The sequence below is a fragment of the Chelonia mydas genome, chromosome 9 (genome assembly GCF_015237465.2).
Source record: "Chelonia mydas isolate rCheMyd1 chromosome 9, rCheMyd1.pri.v2, whole genome shotgun sequence".
Classification (NCBI taxonomy): domain Eukaryota; kingdom Metazoa; phylum Chordata; order Testudines; family Cheloniidae; genus Chelonia; species Chelonia mydas.
This window is the reverse complement of record NC_057855.1, coordinates 62,706,348-62,730,911: the sequence shown is the minus strand read 5'-3', so window position 1 is coordinate 62,730,911 and position 24,564 is coordinate 62,706,348. Positions and strand designations below refer to the sequence as shown.

The window sequence follows — 24,564 nt, the reverse complement described above, 5'->3', positions numbered from 1 at the left end:
AGAGGAAGGGCAGAAATTCTTATCTAGCAGAGAGAAAAAGAAAGACCCGATAGGGAAAATGTATTTAAGCTTTTAGGAAGGCATTAAGCATAATAACCAAACAAAAAGAAAAACCCTGTCAAAACAAAGGCACTTTAAGGTCTGAGCTTTTTGAAAGTGACTTTGAGTACCTGTAAAAAACGGTACCTCAATAGATTTCAAGCTGAAATCCTATCTTTATTTTTCTATTTTTTTTTAAATATATCAACATCCACCAAATAAATTATCTAGGGACCTCTAGTCAGCCCCAAGTTCTTCATTTCGACTACATCGTTGACAATTTACTATTTGTGGTACTATTTGGTTGGTCACCTAAGCCACAGGGTCTTGTTTCTGCTCCCTGATTGGATAACTAAAGCTTTTATTCAAAGTAAGAGGAAAAATCAGAGCGATTTGAAGATGGCCAAGTGCACACTTTTGGTGTCAAGCTTTGCACAGATATATATTTGTACAACTGTTAATGAGATCTTCGCTTTCAGTGAATGTTCTTGTGAACAACAACAACAAAATCACATGAACAAAAGAAACAGGGTTCCATATGACCATCACAATAAATAATGGTGTTTATTTGCACCCATGCTGGTGAATATGTCTGTGCAGCATTCACCCTGCTGCAGGGAGAGAGTAAAACAGTTCATTTTGGGGGTCTCATCCACTCTTTGGTCTCTCTGTTGCGACTGCCAGAAAAGGTGCCCACCAGTACTATCTGCAGTGGTTATTGTGCAATATTCACACCTTGTCTGTCATCTAGGAACTTAATTGGGACCCACTCTGACCAGCCATCCACTCCTGACCTAGGCTGGATTTGCACTGCTAGAACGAGAAGCCAGCTACTAATTTCCCTGTGCCTTTCAGTGCCTGCACTGGGAATACCTTTCTATTGATGATGATGAAGAATTAATTATTAGTAATACAATAGTGTCCAGAGCCACGATTAAGATCACAGCACCATTATGCCTCGTGCAGGACAAACACATAAAACAGTCCCTGCCCCCAAAGATTTTATAATCTACATAGACAAGACAGGCAACAGGTGGGAGAAACGAAGGATTGTTAGAACACTTAACACGCTAAGCTTCCCATGCTCTCCCTAGGTAAGAATTAGTTCTTGCAGGCTCCTGCCTTGCTCTCATGGTGGAATGCCTGTTCGTAGGTAATAATGTTTACTCACACACTGATGCCTTTAGTTAACTGAAGCATTCTGAAGCCCCTTGTGCCCTGCTGCCCCTTTAAATGCTACCCCAGCTTGGCAGCAAGCCGGCATCCCATTGTCTTGCAATTTGCAGAGCGGCTGTGTCACACTGAGGTGATCAATTTGTGCCTCAGCAGTGCCAGGTCTCCCATGTACGAGTGCAAGTCATTTCATTAAGGCCCGGTCTGCACGGCCAGCGCTGGCCCTCTCTCATCAATTTTGTTCCAGTAATGGCTCTCTCACCGACCCCTGCTCCTGGCTGAGTAGTGCAAAATCTGCTAATTTGATTGCAGTTCAGCATGTTGCCTCTTCCAACAACAGAATTTTATGGGTGGGGGTAAGGGGATTACTTGAAATTATTCCCTTTAGATCCATAAAGGGATGCTAAGTGCTTTTCATAGTTACTCTCCATTAAAGTTAATATTGCTGAACCTGGAAATCAACATTTCTTTCTCTACCAATTTTCTCTTTTCATTTGACAAGTAGTTAGATTTTTCATCCACTCCCTCACCTAACTCCCCCCCATCCTTGTGCTTCTTGCAGAGTGTAGGGGTCCTGTTCTCCCCCCACAAAATAGAAGTATCTTCCATTGACTTCAGTGGCTTGGTTCTACTATCTTTCCATTCATCCCCTCCCTCTGACCATGATATTGTTGTCTCTTTCACCAAAGCGGTTAGCCAATGTTGGGAATCTTGTCAGGAGAAGAAATGATGATATGAGTGAGATATGTTCTTTGATGGAATCCTGTTTATTTACAAAGAATATGCACAAAGTCCTGTTTCGCTGAACACACAGCAGGGAGCTTCCTTACTCACAATTTCCCAGCCTGCCTTTCCATAGTCCTGCGCACCAAGTAGTGCTGTCCTTCTGCAATCTCTGAGTCCCACACTCAGCCCTGCGTCTTTTGCGGTTTACCTCTCTCACACACAGCTTGCCAAGCAATCCCCTAGCACGTGCATTTTCAACCAGTCCCAGAGAAATGCCTCAGGCCACGTAGCTTAGCCCTGCTTCACTGTTGGGTCGACTGCCTTGGGCAGTAGCTTCTACAGTCTCTGGCTATCTTAAGGGCAATTGGAATGCACATCAGCTTCAATGAGGCGTGTGATTGTCTACAGATCAAAGACTCACATGATGACATCCATTACCACCTTCCAAAAGAACAATAACTATCTGTCTTAGAGATAGTGTGGATTTTTCACAGAAAGTTTGTCAAAAAAAGACCTCTTTTCAAAAATGAAACTTTGTAAAAATTGTCAATATTATCAACATTTTCCATATTTAACCAAAATTTTTGCTGAAATCGTTTTTTAATTCATTGCAGAAATTTGTCATTGACTGAAAACTTCATTTTCTTACTGAAAGCTCGGGTTTTGATAAACAAAATATTCAAAAGTGAAAAAAAATCAAAGTTTTTTCTCAGTGAAATTGTTTTCCCATTTTCCAGCCAGCTCTACTGTTATCTAGTCACCCGTTTCAAATGTGTGCCCCTCATATTCATGTGTTTAAACATCTTTCTTTTCACCATTTTACTCTACTCTGCCCATAAATACCTATCCACTACTAATAACAACCATATCTCTTTACTACTCCTGAGTAACACAGTTCTCAATAAAACCTTTGTCCTGCTCCATATCATCCTGTGTATATAGTGTTAGATAGTTTCTAGGAAGATGGTGCTCAGTTCTGAATGAGCTTTGAGAAATCAGGATTAGGTTCTGAGTTCAGATTTGACAGCACCAAACTGTTCATTAGATTTTAGTCCAAAGTGGTGGTGATTATTATACATTATTTGCTAAGCACTGAAGACATGCTCTTGCGCTGTACAAGACACAAACAGTCCTTGCCCTGAGTATCTTACAGTCTAACAGACAAGCACAGAGAAGAGAAGAGAAGAGAAGAGAAGAGAAGAGAAGAGAAGAGAAGAGAAGAGATGCTATGAGAGAGACATCATGATCTTCTTTCCAGGGCTGCTGGAACAATTTTTAGAGTGGAGGTGCTGAGAGCCATTGAACCAAACTGTAAACCCTGTATATGATGGAAACTGCTTCAAGCACCTATGCTTCTTTCTGGTGCTGTTGGTGCTGGAGAAGCAGTAAATCATGGATTAGGGGGTGTGGGGCTCTTGGAAGCATGCCTGGGGAAAGGACAGGTATCCTGAAGCATTATGAAGTCCCTTGTGCCCTGCTGCCCCTTTAAATGCTACCCCAGCCTGGCAGCAAGCTGGTATCCCATTGTCTTGCAATTTGCAGAGTGGCTGGGTCACACTGAGGTGATCCATTTCGGAACCAGAAGTAGAAAACAGGTCCCTTCTGGTGTGGTTTTAGTGTCAGGGACTCAAACATGAGCTCCACTCCCTGGAAATTCAGGCTGCTGTTGCAGGGATTGATCTGAAGTTCTGGTTCAATCCCACCCCTACTGACAGTTTTTCAGGACAGATTCAGCTCTCTGTTACACCCATCCAAAACAGAGTTAATGGATATACTCTAGATTTACTCCAGCATAGCTGAGGTCAGATTCTTGCCCTTCCTGTGTACGTACTATGGGCCAGATCCCTAGCTTGTGCGAATCATCCTATTGGCCTGAAAAGAGCTATGCCACTTTCCAACAGATAAGCAGCTGGCTGTGTCTGTTTACAAATATAAACAAACAGGCAGATCCTCTGTGAGTTAAACTGGCACAGCTCCATGAATTGCATGGAACCATGCCGACTGGCATTAGCGGAGGTGGTAGCCAGCCCAAATCTGATATTTCTGCCAGTTACTGGCAGTGAAGGGTGAGTGGAACATGAAACATCTCAACTATATACATAGTGGGCCAGATCCGCTGCTGGTGGAAATCACTGAAGTCAATAGAGCAACACTGATTTGCAACAGCTGATTTGGCCCTTGACTGGATAAAGGGCAGCTACCCACATAACAGGAATTCTGAGGTGTATGGGGGGGTGTAAAATTTCCATTACATTTGAAGCACATAGTAATTTTTTCTTAGGGTTCTAGTTCTCAGGAGTGATTGCAGAGTAGTTTGTGTATCAACGTTCAAAACAACCAGCGACAGGTCAGGGGAATAATTGAAAATGTCACACAGTGCCAGATACCTGGAACAATTAGATCAACAAACTGCACGTTTGTATCTTTGCAAGTGAGGCCAATATTCTATCTGGGTATTTCTTCCCTCCCCCTCCCCAAACCTCTGAGTGTGTTCAGGTCTCTTTATCCTCCACTGTAACTCGCAGTTTTATTGGGGAGTGAATTACAATCTCGGCTCCTTCCGCCACAAAGTCTGATTTCAGGGGAATAAAAATCTCTCCTCCAAGCCCCAGTCAAGGCATCAAAGGCTGCGCTCTGGGAAGAATATAGGAGAGGGAGCTAGATATGTGGTTCCGCCTCCTACTGTGTCCTATCCAGGGGCAGATAAAGGTAATGCAATTATGTCAGCCACTTTTTAGCTCCCTTTGCAGACTCTAGGATTCCTTTTATCAGGCACAGTGGCCATTTTCATGGAGTTTCCCCCATTTCCAGGAAAGCCGGCATCTTTCATCTGTTTATTTTCTTAATTATTTCTATAATGCCGATTACTACAGTATGGAAGTACTGAACAAATTAAGCTAGATCTTCCTATTGTTAAGGGAAGCAGTTTGGCAGACTGAAATTGAGGAGATGTGTTTTTGGGCCCTGACACTGGCCTGCTGGGAGATCTTGGGCAAGTCACTTCCCTTTTCTGTGCCTCAATTTCTCCATCTGTAAAATGGGTAGTAATAGCAACCTCCATTAAAAAGCGATGTATGGATGAAGAAACACTGCACAATGCTGGCTATTGTTATTGTTCATGGAGAGGTTGCTCTTTGCCTTGGTCAGGTTAGAGATTTTCTTTCTAAATACTGTGTGCAGGGGCTCCCTCTCATAATCAGTTTAAAGGATTCTGGGGATCAAATCCTCCATGATCTATGGGGATCGGTTATTGCCTTATTTTCCAGACCCCCTAGCCTCTTTCCACCTTTCCAGTGCCTGATACCACCTGTCAGCCTGAGGGTTGTTTTCTACAAGCTATTGCAGCCTAGGGTTTGCAATGCTCATTAAAAAGAAATGGGCCATCCTGCCTCCAGGAATAGCCAATACTGCTGGGCAAGGCAACACACACACTCACACCCCATAATGAGACTAGCTACTTGTGCAGTGATCTCACCTGTGGGTCTCATTCATCAGAGCTAGCACACACACGTTTATTCAAGCTGGAAATTTCACCTCCAGATCAAGAGTAAGCTTTGCAGTCTGGCTGCTCAGAGCTGGCCTAGGCCAATTCAAATGCCAATCACATGGGTTAATTCTGAAGTAAAGACAAACCCTCATAGGCTAAATTTGCTCCTGCCACATGAATATATTTTCTAGAAAAAAAAAAAAAAAAACCACACGTCCCATGAAAGCCTATATTTAACAGAGCAGCTCAGATGGTATTCTCAAGGCCTCTTTGGTTAGCAACTTGCTCATTAACTATTCTGATTTCTACAACCGTCCATGCTATTTTCAACTCTTTGCCAAATAGTTTTGCATATTTGCAAGTCACTATTCATGCAGTGTGATTTAGCTGACCAATCACAAGTTATCCTTTCCATACCCTGCCTGGGTGCCAAGTGATTTTAAACAGGTGAATAATGGCTGAGACATTAAATGTGGTAGTAAGTTTCAGACTAACATGTATTTGTGCTTATGGGACAGTTTGAGGAAGGCAATATGCTAATGTCAGGTAAGGGTATCTTTCCTTTTTCTGTACCTCAGTTTACTGTGGTTTAGTCTTCTTGTGACTTTGATATATAGATTACAAAGCCAGAAGGCAACAATGTGATTGTGAAATCTGATCACCTGTCTAGTAAATGCCATAGCAATGTGTTTGAATGAGAAGCTCTTTCAGAAAAAGAGCCAATCTTGATTTAAAAATTGCCAGTGCTAGAAAATCTATCATAACCCTTGGTAAATCATTCCATTGGTTCATTATCATCAGTTTTAAAACTTTACTCCTTACTTCCAGTCTGAATTTGTCTAGCTTCAACTTCAAGCTATTGGATCTTGTTATATCTATGTCTGCTAGACTGAAGAGCCCATTATCAAATATTCATTCTCCATGTAGGTACATATCTAGATTGTGATCAAGTCGCCCCTTCATCTTCTCTGTATTAAGCTAAATAGATTGAGCTCCTAGATTCCATCACAAGACACGGTGTATATATTATACACAATTAAATCTCTAATAGGAGAGTGACACAAATCCCTACAAGGAAAACATCTATAAGAATATAGCAGTTTACTTATAACCATTGAAACAACTGTGAATATCATCAATTGACTCTTTGGAAGACATCACTTTCAGGGGTTTTTACTACTTGTTATCCTCATAGTTCAAATGAGGAATATAATTATGCATGCACAAATACACTTCCCTTGGGCTCTTCTCTGGGAGATTTACCCTTCTGAGTCACTGTGTAATGGTGTCCAATCCATCTGTAGGGCACACCAACTCCTCAAAGTCTGGGAAACAAGTGACAGTCCCACAGCCTCATTCCAACTCCCGTTGAGTCTCTGCAATGGCAGCCTGCAGCTTGCGGCAATTCTCACAATCTTTTCCTGCGGAGAGGTGAGGGAGCCTGCAGTCTAAATGTAATACACTAGCAAGGTCCCTAGAACACAATCTTTACAGCAAATCCTCCTGGTTCCCATGCTGCTTCACTACTCAGCCCTGAATCCTCCTTCTCCATTCTGTCCCCGACTCCTCTTCTTTATAAACTCCTTCCCTTGAATTCCCATTGGTTCCTCCCTTAGTGGATAACTCTGGGTACATCCTGCCAGACTGCCTGCCCACAATGGAAATCACTGGAGTAGCAGCAAGCAGCTAATGTGCATGCCTAGTGCCACCATATCCAGTTTCTGGGTGACTCTAGTCCACCATTTCACAAATGTGGCCACAGTAGTTTCCTGGGCAGTGCAGGGGAGAGGGGGTAGCATCAGTCCCTCCCTTTTGTCCCTGTTGCTCCTGCATGTGCTGCCTCTCTGGAGACACAGGTGGGACAAACAACGTTTAAGGAGCAAGATGAGGCGGTGCGGAAGGGGTGAGAAGGAGAGCAGCAGGCAGGGGGGCCCTGGTGGGGGAGTACGGAGGTCAACAGAGGTGAAAGTAAGCCGGTACACTATGTCGGACTGGACCAGCTTCCCCATGCTGGCGATTTAAAGGGCCTGGGGCTCCCTGCAGCGGCCGGAGCCCTGGGCCCTTTAAATCGCCTCCCGAGCCCCGCTGCCGGAGCCCTGGGGTTGTGGCAGCAGGGCTCAGGTGGCAATTTAAAGGGCCCCAGCTCCACTGCGGTAGTGGTGGCCGGAGCCCCGGGTCCTTTAAATTGCCAAAGCCCCGAGATCCACGCCCCAACACCTGCCGGGAGGAGGCCTGGGCTGGCTGCAGCTGTGTGTCCCGTCCCTTCCCCTCCCCTCCCCAGACCCAAGCCACCCAGGTATGTTTTTCATAATTATTTGGACTTCTATTATGTCAAATCATTTTTAAATGTACTTCAGAATCATTATACAGACAACCATTTTTACCAAAAAAGTAAAAGAAACAATCATAAAAAAGACAAGAACATGCAAAGCACCTTAGTTGTGTTTCTATTCTGTTAGGTCCAGTAAAGAATAGAGATAACTGTGTATGATTTTTATTACTGAGTCCACAAAAAAAAACCAACCACACCCCAAACCTTCCATAAATAAATTACAATGATTCGGATGGATATATGTGCATCTTACTTTATGAACTTTACGAAAAATAAATAATTTTTGGAAAAAGTGTCAGTGCGGCCACCAGCACTTGTTGTGACAACCCCTGCTCTAGACCATCCAGCAGAGTCCTCCTGCTTGGCTCTGGCAAGGTTGCAAGTACATCGAGCCACCTAAAATAACAACAAGAATTGCATAGACTTCCCTGGTTCCTTCCCATATTTACACCCCAGAATGCTGCGTGTTACACTGAGATTTGTGTGCTTTTATTTGTAAAATATGCATGAGTTTGAGTTTTTGCTTTTTAACCTTTTGACCAGCTATTGCATTTACAAGGAAAACCAAAAATAGACAATATGAGCCAGGTGCCATGGAGATAAGTTACCAGTGGGGGGTGTCAACATATACTGACATTTAAAGTCCTTGATTTCACAATCCGCACCTTGCATTAGACAGATTGCTGGGGAGTTCTTTGTCATTCTGCTGTGTGTAAACATGTGCTCTGTAGCCACGGAGCAATGTGTAGCTTTAACAGTGTGCTTGAGGTACAGCAAGAGCCTCTACACTCATGTCTTGTCCCTGAAGGTCTGTCTTGATCACTAGTAAAAACAAGCTCAGAGCTCTGGAGAAACACTTACCTCCATCAGTAAAACTGCCACTTTGTTTGGCATGACTGGCAGTCTCTGGTCAGAAGAATACCAGGAGTGGCACAGTAAGAGCTTCAAATCAAGATGGAGGTTCGGTTCGGTTCAGTTGGGTTCTCCCCCCTCCCTCCAAAACAGTGCAGGGGGAGCTAGGATCAGGATAGCTGAGGTGTTGCTGATGTGGATGGGGGTTCATTTTCTGAGCTGGAGGCAGGTTCATTGGCAGCCAGTACCGGAATAGCAGGGAGGCTGTGGGTCAGGACTGAGGTTCATTTTCAGAGCTACACAGAGGAATCTTGCACACCACCTGTCTTTTCCTGCCTCCAGTCCTCACCACTGGACTCTCATTTACATAATCTTGAAAATTTACCTGAGAAAGTTGTAAAATAAAAGGGAAATAGAGCAGCAACCTGGCGGTGTTAGCGCAAAGAGCTGCAGCAGAACCCCTGACTTGCGAGAAAGGCTCTCCTCCCTCCTTTCCAGGGATTTCGGTGCACCACTCCCATTGAAAGTCACTGCAATTTGCACTCCTAAATCCCATGGGTGTTTCTGAAGATATCCCCCTGGGTAAAAGCAGAGGCTAATGCTTTTCAAACCTTGGTGCCTAAAACTAGACTCCTAAACCCACGTGTCAAGTGGGATTTTCCAAAATGCCCAGTGTTGACCTAACTCTGCTCCCACTTACATGGCTGTTGCCACTGCCTTCCATGAAAGCCATGCCAACTGCCATGGCAGTTAGGCCAAGGCCAAGCAGTCTGGCAAGTGCCCCCCGAAGGCATGTTACCAAGGGGCCCGATTATCAAAGGCGCTGAGTACCCAACAACTCTCATTGACTTTGGGGGGGTGGCTGTATGCTCAGCAGTTTTGAAGATCAAACAGTTGATATAGACACCTAACTATGGACATAAGAATTAAACTTTAGGCACCCAGTTGGGATAAATTTTTGCCGAAAGCTTCAGAACGTAAGAATGGCCATACTGGGTCAGACCAATGGTCCATCTACCCCAGTATCCTATCTTCCCACAGTTCCCAATGCCAGGTGCCCCAGAAGGAACAAACAGAACAGGGCAATTTATTGAGTAATCCATCCCCTGTTGTCCAGTCTCAGCTTTTGGCAGCTGGGAGTTTAGGGACATCCAGAGCAGGGGTTGCATCCCTGACCATCTTGGCTGATAGCCATTGATGGCCCTATCCTCCATGAACTTCTCTAATTCTGGATTGAACCCAGTTATACTTTTGACCTTCACAACATCCCCTGGCAAGGAGTTCCACAGGTTGACTGTGGGTTGTGTGAAGAAATGCTTCCTTATGTTTATTTTAAACCTGCAGACTGTTAATTTCATTGGGTGACCCCTGGTTCTTGTGTTATGTGAAGGGAAAAATAACACTTCCTTAATCACTCTTTCCACACAAGTCATGATTTTATAGAGCTCTATCATATCCCACCTTAGTTGTCTCTTTTCTAAGCTTCTATTTAGATGCTAAATAGAACTGATAGAATAGTGTACAACTGGAATTCCATCTCTCTCTGTCCTGCTTCAAACATGAGGCGAGCAGGCTGCATTGCCATTCATTCCCCATGTCTTTCTCTTCCCTGTCCCAAGGCTATGTTTCCTCAGGTGCCACACTAATTGCTCTCTGCTGGTTGCCCCAGTTTCCCAGTGCTGTCTGATTATAGGGTTCAACAAATCACCACCTGGTCAGTTTATTTTTACTGGCTCAGCTGGGTTTCCCTTTGTTATTCCCCACCCCACCCTAATGCCAGTTGCAGCTGAGCTGAAATAGGCTTCCTTTTGTAAGTGCCTTTAAGAAAATAAAGTTTCCTTTATATGAGAAAGTGATAGGCGCCTCTTTGACTGTGACTGTGAGGAGTCCGTGTGGCACCTTCGAGACTAACAAATTTATTTGGGCATAAGCTTTTGTGGGCTATGCCCAAATAAAAGTGCTAGTCTCTAAGGCACCACAAGGACTCCTTGTTGTTAGTCTGTATCAGAAAAAACATGTACCACTCTGAAATCGTTTACTATGGTAAGTGCTTCCAGAAACTAGTCTCCCAACTAAGGCTAAAGGAAAAGCCAGGATATTTTGGGAGGGCATCATCCCAAAAGGTTGAGCGCTAGGATCTTGCTCCTACAAAGACTTAAATATATGCTTAACTTTATGCACAGTGAATAATAATCATACCTAGCTCTTATATAGCACTTTATATCCATAGATCAACCTGTGGAACTCTTTGCCAGGAGATGTTGTGAAGGCCAAGACTATAACAGGGTTCAAAAAAGAACTAGATAAGTTCATGGAGGATAGGTCCATCAATGGCTACTAGCCAGGATGGGCAGGGATGGTGTCCCTAGCCTCTGTTTGCCAGAAGCTGGGAATGAGCGACAGGGGATGGATCACTTGATGATTACCTGTTCTGCTCATTCCTTCTGAGGCACCTGGCATTGGCCACTGTCGGACGACAGGATACTGGGCTAGATGGACCTTTGGTCTGACTGAGTAGGGCCGTTCTTATGTTATGTTCTTAGATCTCAAAGCACTTTACAAAGGAGTTCAGTGTCATCATCCTCATTTTACAGATGGCCAAACCGAGACACAGAAAACTGAAATCACTTGCCCAAGGTCACCCAGCTCTGCATTCCAGTCCAGTTCTCTACCCACAAAGCAACTCTGCCTCCCATTGACTTAATTAATCCCATTGACTAAAGTCTCTGCAGCATCCGGTTCTTGGGATTGTGTGGAAATCTGCATTTCATTCTGCAGGAGTTTGTGGGAACTTTCTCTTGGGGCTGAGTCTGAATTTCATTTTGGGGTCTGGATTCAAACTGAAATGTAGTTGAAACTGTAGCGTTTCATCTGGTTTTTGCATCCAAACTGGGAATCTCAATTCTGCACCCCAGCAATTTTTCATTTTAGGGTGGGGAATGCTCACTTGTGAATCCATAAGGCATGGACCTGTCCTTATGATTCCAAGTCAGACTGCAATCCAGAAAGGCTGTATATTTCTCGTTCTGGACCAGATGACACAAATTTGGATTTAGGTGCCTAACTTTAAAAGTCCACAGCAATAAGGATGGGCCCAAGGTGCAAAAATGTGGCTCTAGATCTGAATTTGTGCACTGTCCGGTGTGTTTTGGGGGCAGCATTTGGATGGAATCACAGATGGTGACTGTGATACCATCAGGTCCTACTACCCTTGATATGCTGCAGCCGATCAGAAAGATGCACATTCACATGCAAGTACAGTTCTTAGGCTCTTCAGTTAACTTGCTGAATGTTGACTGGTCTTTTTAAAAATGCCTTTTCTCCTTGCTATTTTATGGTTCATTAACTGATACCTTTGGGGGTGGGGGGCGAGAAGGCTTTTTGGTCAATTTTCTAGCAAGCTGACAGAAATTCTCTTTGGTGTGACAGGGGATAATGCTGGTGGAATGACCAATATCCCCAGTTGGGAAACCCAATTCTAATCTAAAAGGCAGTGTGTATGTGTTTAATTCAGTTTGCCTTGTAAGTGTTTTAGGATACCTTGACTATGAAAAGCACTCTCTCCATCCAAATTTCATTCCAGCTCCTTCAGGCAAGAAAGCAATTTAATGTATGAGGTATTTCAGTGGGACATTTGAAATTTCATTTGCTGAAATTGTCCTTAGACTTTGCTGAAATATGTCAAGTGAAGGCAATTTCAAAACACTTACCTGCCCTCTTTCTGTGAGCCTCAATACCAAGAAGGTTACCATGACAACAAAGCCCACTCTCCAACTGATCGAATTAATTATTTGTTTTCAAATGATGTCACTATTAGCTGTATTTCAACCCAATTGCGCAAACCATCTCCATAGAAAACAGAACTACAAAAAGCCCAGTGATGCAGGCCAACAATTATGCTCTAAAATTAGCAAAGTAAAATGTCATGAAACAACGATCGCTAACCTATAAAAATATATAAAAGGCCATTAAATAAAAAATAACTGTAAACTTCTTCATATGTATAAAAAGAGAATGGGTCTGACTTTGATAAAATTAGGGCTCGCCTAATTAAGACAATTGTAGGCAAAAATTAGTCCACTTACCCAATTTGTGTGCACAATCCGAGTGCAAATTAAGCATGCAATTGTTCTCACGTTAATGGATCCAAAGTTTGTAAACATGACTCCCAACAAGATCTGGTAGTACTTTTTTTGGCATGTCTCAGAATCTCACTCTGTTCTTTGTGGATTCTGCGTTGGATCAAAAAGCATTACGGCAAATGTTCTGTATTGCATCCCACATCATGACATAGTCCCTGCACAGACAGATCAAACATACAGGATGGGCCAGGTCCTCATATAATGAACTCTGGTGTATCTTCAATGAATGGCAGAGCTGGTTGGACACTGGAAAATGCTGATTCATCACATTGAAAATGTTTTGCAGCAATTTGCCAAATTAGATCTGATGGAAGATGGGCAGATTTTGAAACTTGTCTGCCAGTTCACCCACCCAGCTCCTTGGCAATCTGCCTGGCAGACTGCCTCATTATCGGGGCTCTAGGGTCTTCCAGGGACCACAGCTCCAGGATGGCCCAGCCATGCAAACTGCCCCAGCATCCAGGACCCCAGGACTTCCAGGATCCTTGCCACAGAGCTGAAAGCCTGGAAGCCCTGGCAGCAACAGCTGAGCCTAAAAGCCTTAGAACTTGAGCTCCCTGGTGAAATTTTGTTTCAAACTCTTGGCTCTGATCCAAACTATCTGAGGTTTGCACAAGAATAGTGGGAAGCTGTTGTGGAGAGGAGAGCCCTGGGGAACCTTTTGCAAAACCAGGAGCCTATACCAAAAGGATGGTCTTCCCCTTAACCAAAAGGATACCAGGCTGTTGCCAATTGCAATATGCTTAATGCAGTACCAGCTTTCAGATCAGACCTGTGATAGGAACAGAGGGTTTGTGATACCAGTTCAGATGATTGGCCCATCAAGGCCAGTATCTGCCTTTAGCAGTGACTACCTCTGGCAGTGAATTCATAATGTTACATGTGATTAGAGAGATGTACAATGACACGTATAATGATCTATATAGTGCTTCTTTGCTACCTATCCCTAAAACATTAATAAATAAACAGCTTCATCTGGTTGGGAGAATTCTAGTCATGATAAAAGGGGTTTGTTCATGGATCCACTTATTCCTCAGAAGTAGGGTCGTCAGGCATCTGGTTTTTGACCAGAACGCCCGATGGAAAAGGGACCCTGGTGGCTCCAGTCGGCACCACCAACTGGGCTGTTAAAAGTCCGGTCGGTTGCACAGCGAGGACCCACAGCGAAGGCAGGCTCCCTGCCTGTCCTAGCTCCGTGCATCTCCTGGAAGTGACCGGCATGCCCTGGGGCCCCTTGGCACATGGGCAGCCAGGGTGGCTCTGCACACTGCCCCCACCCTGAGTGCCAGCTCTGCAGCTCCCATTGGCTGGGAACTGCGACCAATGGGAGCTGTGGGGGCGGCACCTGTGGGCGGAGGGAAGCGTGTGGAGCCTCTCTGGCCTAGGGGCTGCAGGGACCTGGTGGCTGCTTCCTCAGAGCTGTGGTAAGTGCCACCAGGATCCCGCATCCCAAACTCTCTCTCGCACCCCAACTCCCTGCCCCAGCCTGGAGTCTCCTCCCACACCCAAACTCCCTCCAGGAGCCTGCAGCTCACACACCCCTTCCAAAACTCCAACCCCCTGCCCCAGCCTGGAGCCCCGTCCTGCACCCCTAACTCCTCATCCCTGGCGCCACCCCAGAGCCCACACCCCCAGCCGGAGCCCTCACCACCCCCTGCCCCAGCCTGGAGCCCCCTGGAGTACCCCAAACCCCTCATCTCCAGCTCCACCCCAGGGCCCACACCCCCAATTGGAGCACTCACCCTGCTCCTACACCCCAACCTCCTGCCCCATCCCAGAGCCCTCTCCTGCACCCTGACCCCTCATTTCTGGCCCCACCTGGAGCCTGTACCCCAAGCCCAGAGCCCATATCCCCCACACCCCAACTCCCTGCCCCAGCCCAGTGAAAGTGAGTGAGGGTGGAGGAGAGTGAGTGATGGAGTGAGCAAGGGTGGGGCCTCAGAGAAGGGGCCAGGCAGGGATGTTCAGTTTCGTGTTATTAGAAAGTTGGCAGACCTACTCAGAAGAAGGAATTCTTCATTTTCCCATGAAACATCAGGTATTGCATTCCCCGTATCGTAGGGCCATGTAGTGGTCTAACCAGGCTCCAGTGTAAGTTTCCTATGAGCCCTGGAAAGCAGAGAATAGCCATAGTGCAGTGCAATCCAACCACATCTTTGGCATACCTGTGATCCACTCCTTATCCTGGGGCCTGGGAGTAGGTCCTTCTGCCTATTCTACACTTAGCAGGTAGGTTCTCCGCACAGGATTATTTCTTAGGAAACCATTTCTGCCTACAGTCAGGCCATATCACACTGCCTAAGTGATGTCAATAGGACTAATCATAGCTGGGAAGCCAGCCTACTGTCTCACATTGCTAAATTCCCGGAGCCCCTATGTTGTACCACTTGTCTCTTCTCCCCCCACCCCCCACATCCTGCCATGGAGAATGGAGAGGAGAACATGTTTCTCTACATGGAGATGTAAAGCACCGAGAGCCAGGGGCAGTGTAGAGAAACTAAGCTTTGTAGGAGGAGAATCTGCCCTGCTTCCTATTCTTCTCAGGATTTACAAGGGGGGTGGGGGGGTATTTACTGCCTTAATTTTAGCTAAGTGTGAAAATGGGGGGGGGGTCATAAGTTTTTTCTGACACCTCCAGTTTAAATGAACAATATTTGTTTCTTGTTGAAAAGCATGAAATTCCCCACTGGGTTTCAATAAAGACCACAACCTGCCATCCATGAAATTATGAAGAATTAATAAAAAATAAGTCCCATAACAATTAATTTAAGTGGGCTTCATGAGACACACTAAGCAAATTAAAACAAACAAACAAAAAAAAATTCAGCTGCCACGTTCCTTTAAAAGCAGTCTCTCTCTCTCTCTCTCTCTCAACGCAGAGATGGAAACAGAGAGGTTGACTTATCTGCAGTCAGTGACACACACGGGGTCACTTTTGCAAAATGGCTATCAGTCACAGCAGGCTCAGTAATGCTGATTATAATCAGGGTCTTATTTTCAAACACAATTGACAATTCATAGAGTCTGTGATTTGAAATGCTGGTCCCGATGGGAGCATTGAGAATGCAGCACTGATCAGTCCAGATGCAATCTTCTTTTACATTCCAGCAAACAACATCTCAGAGCCCAGTGCATTCTTGTGGCTACTATTTGTGATGAGCAGAGTGCATTTTTTGGTACTTATGAAAGCAAAGGGGCTGATACTGATTGGAATCAAGCATAGTGCAGGCAATGCTCTATACCTCCTGAGAGTTGCTCAGCACCTTTCAAAATGTGCCAAGCTAGCTTTTCTGCCAACACAACTTAGTCTCCAATCGCCAATACTTCAGGATCTTCTCATAACATTCATTACACCCAGTTCCTTTTCTGCTACTCCCTCTGCCATTCCAATCAATAAATCAGGCCAACATAAGTAAGATTTAAATTGCAACATACCCACCACTCCAATTTAAGGTTCTTCCCACATCTCCCTCTGTGTTCCTTTCTCCTACCCTTTGTCTGGCTTGTCTAGTTGGACTGTAAACTCTTTGGGGCTAAGTCAGCTCACTATATAATGGGGTCTTGTCATAGGCTGTAGCCCTTCAGCTGGCTTCTCCCAGCAGGTCCCTTTAAATTGCCTTCACCTGGTTCCACCCAGACTGGCAGCAAGGTCTTGTGAAACAAACAGAACACCAAACAAAACCTTCATAACAAAAGTCCTTCCCCCCAGCCTGCCCGGGGCACAGTCTTCCAGCCTTCCTCCACCACTTGATGGTCAAGTCAAACCATCTCAGTCCTTTCTCCCCTGGGCAAGGGGAAGTCAGGAAGCAAGCAGTCCTTCTGCCAATTGCTCCCTCCTATAAGGGAAGAGGCAGATTTATAGACTGCCCTCTTTCCCAGAGCTTGTCCTGATTGGCTGGGAGAGATGGGAGCCATGTCCCACTCTTCACTACATGGCTCCTCCGCCTGAACCCTTAAAGAAACAGTAGTCTGGGGTTTATCCTCAGGCACTAACTATTACCCTGGAAAAAACCTCCAGCATCTGTCCCTGCAATTCAGTAGGTCCTCATCTGCTCCAGAATTCCTGATTTGCCCCTCTGGCCTTAAAGGATCAATGTATCCTATTACAGGCCTCCATCTTGACTGGGGTCTCTTGGAATTCCTATAATACAAATAAGTAATAATGTTATCTGTTGTTTGTAATAAGCCTGTATCTAATTACCTGCTCTACCAGTGCAATAAACACTCTCTTCTGCTATGCCTTCTCCTCCTGAATTCTCCTGGCTCTATGTACTTCCATTAGTACTTCACTTTGGACAATATCATGTGTCCCTCTCTATTCCCTCTTCCCCAAATTCAGATAAATAAGCAGCACTATAGTGAACCTCTTTTCACCAGTGTATTGTTGCCTTCAGAATCAGAAAGATCTTTCCATACTAAGCCCAACCCTGTGGAGTTTTGACTAAGTAAAAGATGAGTAACAAATGAGTAAGGACTTCAAGTTCCAGCAGCCTATTCTTTCTTTCTTTCTTTCTTTCTTTCTTCAGGAATAAACATACGAGCTCCCAAATCCAAAGCCCACAGTCACCATCCATCTGCCACAGCAGCTGTGAGCCTGACCATCCCTTATTCTCCTATGTCATCTGAATCTTGGAGCAAGAGGGTGGATTGAGCTGAATACTGCAAATTCCAACACATCACTTTTTGTTCAAGGTTGCAATATGTTTGGAGATATTGTCCCGCCAGCAAGCGCCCGGTGCAGCATCCAGATGGCATGCAGGGAAATCCAGGGAGGGAGAATGGTGTTTCACTCCTCTCTCTACAGAGCCTCTACAGTAGAGCTGGTTAAAATGATTTTGCACACTAATTTTTTTCCTAAAAAATATTGGCTCCTCCCCCACCCTAAAACAAAACTTGTTTGAGAACAATTGCCAGCATTATTGTCATTTCCATGCTGTATTTTATTACTGAAAACAGTATTTTCTTAGTGAAAACCCCTGTGCCATTTATCAGTAGCTGCATGCTGAGGGAAAAGTACCCGTCGTGAGGGCCAGACTCTCTGGGGTGGGTGATTTCATCTAACCTAATCTAGCTAGCTAAAGACTTTTAAATATTTTAACCATAATAATTTTATTCATGCCCTAAGGAATTTCATCGGGTAGAAATAATGCTTTGTTATTAAAGATTTATAGGTTGCCACACTTTAAAAAAAATGTGTTTTATGCAGACTAAAGATATCATCACATTTAGCTTGTAAAGCAGTCAATAGCATGTTCCCAGCTATCGTGCCAGTTAATATTCTCCAGTGTAGTCAACCTTCTATGCAGTGCTGGGTTTGGTGCAATACAATTCTGCCCCTTCTTTCTTCTATTCTGGCACTGCCTAGCAAGAAATAGTTGGATTTTATACATTTTTGAGGCAGAAAGGACCATTATGAATATCTAGTCTGACCTTTACATAGCATGGCCCATTGAATTTCACCTGGAGATTTCTGTATCGAGTATGTAGACTGTAGTTGAACGAAGGCATTTACTGTAGTCATACCTGTGACTTTTACATCATAACACTACAATGCCTGTTAAAAAAATCCTGCAGTGGTTTCAAGATATTTTATTTTCCATGGAATGCTTCTTTTTAAATGGGTAATATATTTAATACGTTCTGTCAATGGGACTACTTCTTGCATGCAGCAGATGCATCATCCAGGCTCCAAGAACCACCTCCCTGCTCACCATTCCCTAACACATCAACTCCCCTTGGAATTCAGCACATTCTGCTTGAAGAAAATAAGTGCTCAGAATTTGTTAAAATATGAATTTTTTATTTATTTATTTCAGTTGGAGTTTGAGAGAGTATGTACAGCAGATGGCGGGATGATCTAATTCAGTGAAGAGACTGTACAGTCCCGTCTGGTGTAGTATAGCAGGAGATTAATACTTGGGTTGGAAGAATCTTCCTCATCCACTCAGATCATTGGTCTCCGTCATCCAGTTTCTGTTTCAAATCTCTCCTCAGAAGTTTGTTGTGTTTTATTTATTTGCTTAACATTTTTCCTTGCTTTAACTTATCAAAAAAGCTAAAAGCTGCAAAAAATCGCAGGACTCTGAGCCCCACCAATTAAAACCAGGCGAATTAGGTTTCCAGCAAAGGTTGAAAATTACACTTCAGAAATACAAACAGCATTAAACATTGCACCAAAAAGCATTCGAAACACACACCTCAGAGATCGAGAGACAGAGAGATCACAGCTTCCATAAGAAATCCTTTAAGAAGGTCGCTAATAGCCAGTCAAGAAAGAAAATAAAGTCAACAATTTAAAAAAAAAATTTCTATTTCTCAAGTTGTTAATTATTTACAGTTGCGCTCTTAGGAGTAATAAGAGGATTGTCATGCATTAAACTGCTGCTCGCTAAGTTCTTTCCCATAGTGGAGTAAAGACAGTCTTACAAGATGCGAAACAAAACAGAAGAGGCAACACGGGAGCAGATTCAACCTGAGGCAGCAGAACGAGGCTGTCTCTGGTGTTTTGTTGCAGAGTGTTTTTCATTGCGATGGACTGCCTTGCATTTTGCTCATGAAACGTTACCAACATCTGTGATCAGACACCAACACTGCGGCTAACGAAATGGCTGGTGCTGCCATCTTGAAGTCAGATATTGGCCTTTGGAGCTCAAAAGGCCAATGGGCAGCGAGAGTCTAAATGATTTGTTGTCACATGACAGGACAATAGTGTGATTTCAAAATACTACCTCATCTGTTTAATTAAAGGGACACCTTCAACTTGAAATCTAGTCCATTAAAAGAAATGTGATGAAAATTATCCCTGTTCCACGATCCTACTCCCAAGTTTTGGGTTGTTACAATCAAATTGTTATTATTTGTAATGTCCTCCCCCTTCCTTGTTGCTGCATGAAAAGCAATGGGGAAAACTGGCTGACTATAGAAGGGAATGCAGAAAGTTGCAGATCCTACAGTATTTAGGCACCTAACTCCTATTGAAATCAAAGGGAGTTTGGTGTCTAAATACCTTGGAGGATTTGGGCCAAAGGGCCAAATGTACAAAATAAGTCAATATTCAGACAGAAATGGGGTTGTCAAGTTGACGGTCCCTTTAAACAGCATTGAGTAAAGGCTGTAGCCAATACCCTTTGAAGTCAGTAGGAGTCTTTCTGGTGATGTCAATACACATTGGATCGAGCGCTGTGCTAGCTCACTGTACTCAGTAGAAGGGATCCTTAGAGCCAGGTACAAAAGTTTCTCCGCATTGGTAGGTAACAAGTGCTAAGTGGTACTTAAAAAGTTGTTTGACGGAGAACATCTCTTCCCTTAGGTTTGTGTGAAATTCCCACTTCACCAATATTGGCTTTCATGGTATTTCTGGTGACGAAATATCAGCACCAGTGCAGGATCCAGCCCTTATTCATTAAGGCTTTAGACTTTCTATATCAGGACATGCACCATTACTATTGACTTCAAGGGACGTTGCACATGTGTCTGAAGACAGAACTGAACCTGATTTGTTTGTGATTGGTGGTATTCTTGGCTTTCTAGATATATCATACAGTGACCCCCCGCAATAACTAGTTGTAGTATAAAACATCCTGCTGTCCTGTGATGGAATGTGAGAAACCATGGCAGCTGATGATGCAACTGAAGCGTGGGGTGTAATCATTCTTGGTGCCCAACAGAGAAGCCAGAGAAAAGAAGGTAAGGGAGTTAAACCAGGCCACCACTGCAAGAGGATCCACTGTTGTTAATGCACACCGGAACAGCTACGTGTTGTCCATCTTATACGTTCAGGTGGGTATCAACACAACCTCTCTTTGGCTTATACTGCGTGATAGTCTTGCTCCACAAGACCCCAAGTGCCTAACCTGCAATGGCCCCAGTTATAATTAGTATGCAGGTTCAGTTTGGAGAACCAGACAAATAGGCACCAGCCCACTTGGCCAGCAGCTGTCTGGTGAAAGGACCAGTGTGCTTTCACCTCTGGCTACAGGGTGGTGGCTGTACTGAACTTTTGCATAGCAGCACCCCATTTTGGCCACAGCCAGGAACTGCTCCCACCCCAGCTCTTTGATGGTGCTGGAAGCTTGATTTGCTCCTTGCCCTGTCTGCTGCAGCAGCTTGGGGCGCTCTGTCCCGCCCCACTGCAGAAGCATCTTCTCCTCAGGCCTCCAGGCCCCCTCCCATGCTTCCCTCAGCAGTCAGGTTGCAAGCCCAGTTTGTCTCCAGAGATACAGAGAAGCCTGGGTGACTGAATGTGAGGCTGGATGACTGGCCTACTGGGTGTGTGGCTGGCTGGGTGGAGATGACTGGCTGTGGGTGAGGAAGAGAATGAATGAATGAGTGGGAAGATAGGAGCAGAGGGACTGAATGGAGGTGGAGAACAAGAGAAGGAACAAGTAGGAAATGAGGAAAAGAAGAAGCCAAGAAGATGGAGAATAGGAAGCTTGAGAGGCAGAAAGGGACAGGAAATAAGGTAAACATGGAGCAGGACAGATTTCAAAAACCATAACAGAACTGAAAGCAGCTGGGCCTGCAGACTGGGGTTGACTCCTACAGTAAAGAGGCCACATGCTGGGTGTGGTGGTCTGTCCCATCTAGTGGCACTGAGACCACTTAAAGAGAGAGAGAAAATTAGTCTGTTCTACAGCTTTAGCTAACAGCCAGTTGGCTTTTTAGCTCATGCGGTAGAGGCTCATGCACTAAGCTTCAGAGATCCTAGGTTTGATCCCGCCTGCCAATGACTGGGGTCTGTCGGCTTTACAAGTGGGGGCTCATCCGGGATTCCAACTGGGAAGTCTCTGAAGCCCCAGATGTGCTTCCTCAGCTAGGGGAAGTATGTAACCCACACACCTCCTGGGTGTGGTGTTCTGTCCCATCTAGTGGCACCGAGACCACTTAAAGAGAGAGAGAAAATGAGTCTGCTCAATAGTCAGTTGGCTTTTAGCTCATGCGGTAGAGGCTCATGCACTAAGCTCCAGAGGTCCCAGGTTCGATCCTGCCCATCTACGACTGGGGTCTGTCAGCATTATACATGCACACTCATGGTCTCTAGAGAGAACACCTGGTGGTATGGGCTGCTGTGCCTGTCTTGCTCATCACTCTTGAGTCATGCTGGTCAGCCCGAAAAAACCTTTACACCACTGACACCATACTATGCTATCATGTTACCCTGCTCTCTGTGTGCATGTGGTTATAGAGCAAGGCGTATATATGTGTCTATTTCTGGTCACATGCAATATTTCCGAGGCCTGCTCTAACTATCGCTTCACATATTGCTCCTATCTATCTGGCTGTATTAGGTGTTTGTATGTCCCCTGCCACTGCAGGGTCTGAAAAACTCCCAAGTATTTAGCAATCACAATCTCTCTCTCTTTCTTCCTTCCTAGCCTCCAGAAGAAAGCTTGATTAGTTCATGGAGATAACTTTGTTTTTGCTTGTGTGTTGTTTGTGCCCACCTGGCATTGACGCTGTGCAAAGCCACGGGAAGGAGAACATAAATGACTTCCTGTGCCCAGCTGCAACAGACCCTGACGGCAGGAAGAAAAGAAACACAAGTGAATCTCTGTGTCTCACTGGAACAGGGCCTGGGGACAATCCCCTGCTGCAGAAGACAAGAATTGGAACAGGATTGCTGTAGTTAGCTGGAACGGACTCTGGTTACAGCCCCCATGAAGAGAAGCAATTAAACAAGATTTCTGTTCTCCCCTGGGCATAGATGCCAACAGGAGAAGGGTTTGTGGCTTTGTGTGGCCACCCAAGCATGTTCTGAACTGCTAACTGGCATTACTGGATAGTCCAGCTCTGCATACCATTTGGCTAACTGCATTTTTGAGGGAATAACTGCATTCAGTGAGCTGGGCATTTGAAAGTCACGCTGCCTTCCTGACAACGTCCTACTGTCCCTGTCAGTAATGAATGGGCAGAGTCAGTAAAAGTTGTGCCCTGCGTCAGTACATTTTCCTGACAGGTGCTTGGAGGCCCTTCTGGCAGTGTCCTTGGTACCAGGCAACAATCCATTACCGCGCCCCGAATACAGATTGGATTCGTTCTCTCTCATCCCCACACTTTCTGCTGTCCTCGGGCAATTTGGGGAGGATCTGAGAGGGACTCGGATCTCTCTTAGCCCTGTTTTTATGCAGATGTAGCAGAGAAAGAAAGAATTTAATAAAAATGGACATTTCCCCTGCTCTAGAGAGGAAGTGTTTTTACTTTTAAATACACCGAGCTTGTGAGCCACAACTCCCGCCCCCACCACCCTCAAGCACTTGGCTGACTGAACAATAACAAGGTCAAATATTAAATATTTCTGCCTTGAAGCCACCAGTATCATACAGAGCCATGGCCTCTTTCCAAACTGCCTTCAGGAGCAGTTTAGCTTGACACAAGGAGAGGATTGTTTTTACTTTGGCATTAATAAAGTGTTTAAGTTTTCATGAATGCTCAGCCCTCCCCCCTTGCTGGAAACCACAAAAGACCCTGAAAACTGTAGATTGAGAGAGAGAGAGAGAGATGGGAGGGCATTTGATCTAGGGGCAGGTGACACCTCAGAGTCACATGAGAGATGGGACCAAAGTGGGGAGGACCACATCCAGGTACTTCTGGCTTTTGGCTGCACCATCCATTGATCTGCTCTGGGATAGCATGAGAAATTCTTGACTTGTCAAGTACCCAAATTCAGAACAGCATAAACCGATTCAACAGCTCGTGCCAACACACAAAGTAATGGACTTACTTTAAGATGCCGCTTCCTTAAACAGTGCTAACTGTGCTAGCCCTTCGGTAGGCATATGCCTTTAAGAAACATTTTCCTTTAACAGCTCTTTCTCTTTAACAGCATTACCTCTTGAGCACACCTGTCCCCTTAACACTGTTGTCTCTTAAGCAGATTTATCCTTTTAAAGTGTCCCTGCATTTAACAGCATGATATATTAAACCACTCTGTCCTTTTAACAATCTTATCCCATAAGCACGTCTCTCTCTGTAAAAAGACAATTTCTAGAGCAGCTTCATGCTTTTCACAGCTCTGCCCCTTGAATAGGTTTATCCTTTTGGCAGGTCTATCCCCAGTAAAGCCATTTGCTCAGTAATGTCCCTTTAACAGGACCCCTCTCTCTATAGGCCTTGCTCCCTCTGTGGGATAATGCCATGCGAGTTAGATTAAGGTGTCAGCTCCACTTGGTTTCAGAGTAGCAGCCGTGTTAGTCTGTATTCGCAAAAAGAAAAGGAGGACTTGTGGGACCTTAGAGACTAACAAATTTATTTGAGCATAAGCTTTCGTGAGCTACAGCTCACTTCATTGGATGCATGCAAGTGAGCTGTAGCTCACGAAAGCTTATGCTCAAATAAATTTGTTAGTCTCTTAGGTGCCACTAGCTCCACTTGGAACACTGGAGATCTCGAATGAGGTTCATAAAGGTGCTGTATCTCTCACCAGTCTAACTGGCTTGGACCAAGAAACCCCTCCTGGTCTGCACAAGACATACATGGCCGTGTCTGCCCATAGGAATATACCACTGACCCTCTGCACTGTGACATCATTCCCTGATTGCCTATTCATTCCTTTAGAAGAGGAGCATTATCAAGGATCCATTACTATTGTCTCCCCTATCCTCAGCTGTGTGGTCTGGGAAACTGCAGGGGGGAGCCAGCCAGAGACTGATGCCTGCACAACAGCTGCAGAAGCAGCCAAAGCAGGGACTGCTGGACACTCATGATAATTCGTACGGTTTGACTGGACTTTCCCTGCCCTTGTTTGCTTCAGTCCCCTCCCACCCCATTACACTATCTTTTCACTGCAGACTCACTCCACCTCAGACCTTCTTCCC

The 24,564-nt window shown here is 44.9% G+C and overlaps 1 long non-coding RNA gene across 2 annotated transcripts; it reads left to right on the top strand.

The window, feature by feature from the left end:
* The first annotated feature begins 5,840 nt into the window (after positions 1 to 5,840).
* Positions 5,841 to 22,925, top strand: LOC122461619. 2 transcript variants are annotated; one of them, XR_006283630.1, is made up of 4 exons: positions 5,859 to 5,971; positions 17,278 to 17,443; positions 20,282 to 20,530; positions 22,126 to 22,925. It is a non-coding gene; the product is annotated as an uncharacterized LOC122461619 (long non-coding RNA). The 2 variants fall into 2 exon arrangements; XR_006283631.1 differs by lacking the exon at positions 17,278 to 17,443 and having other exon boundaries at positions 5,841 to 5,971.
* The last annotated feature ends 1,639 nt before the right edge of the window (positions 22,926 to 24,564 follow it).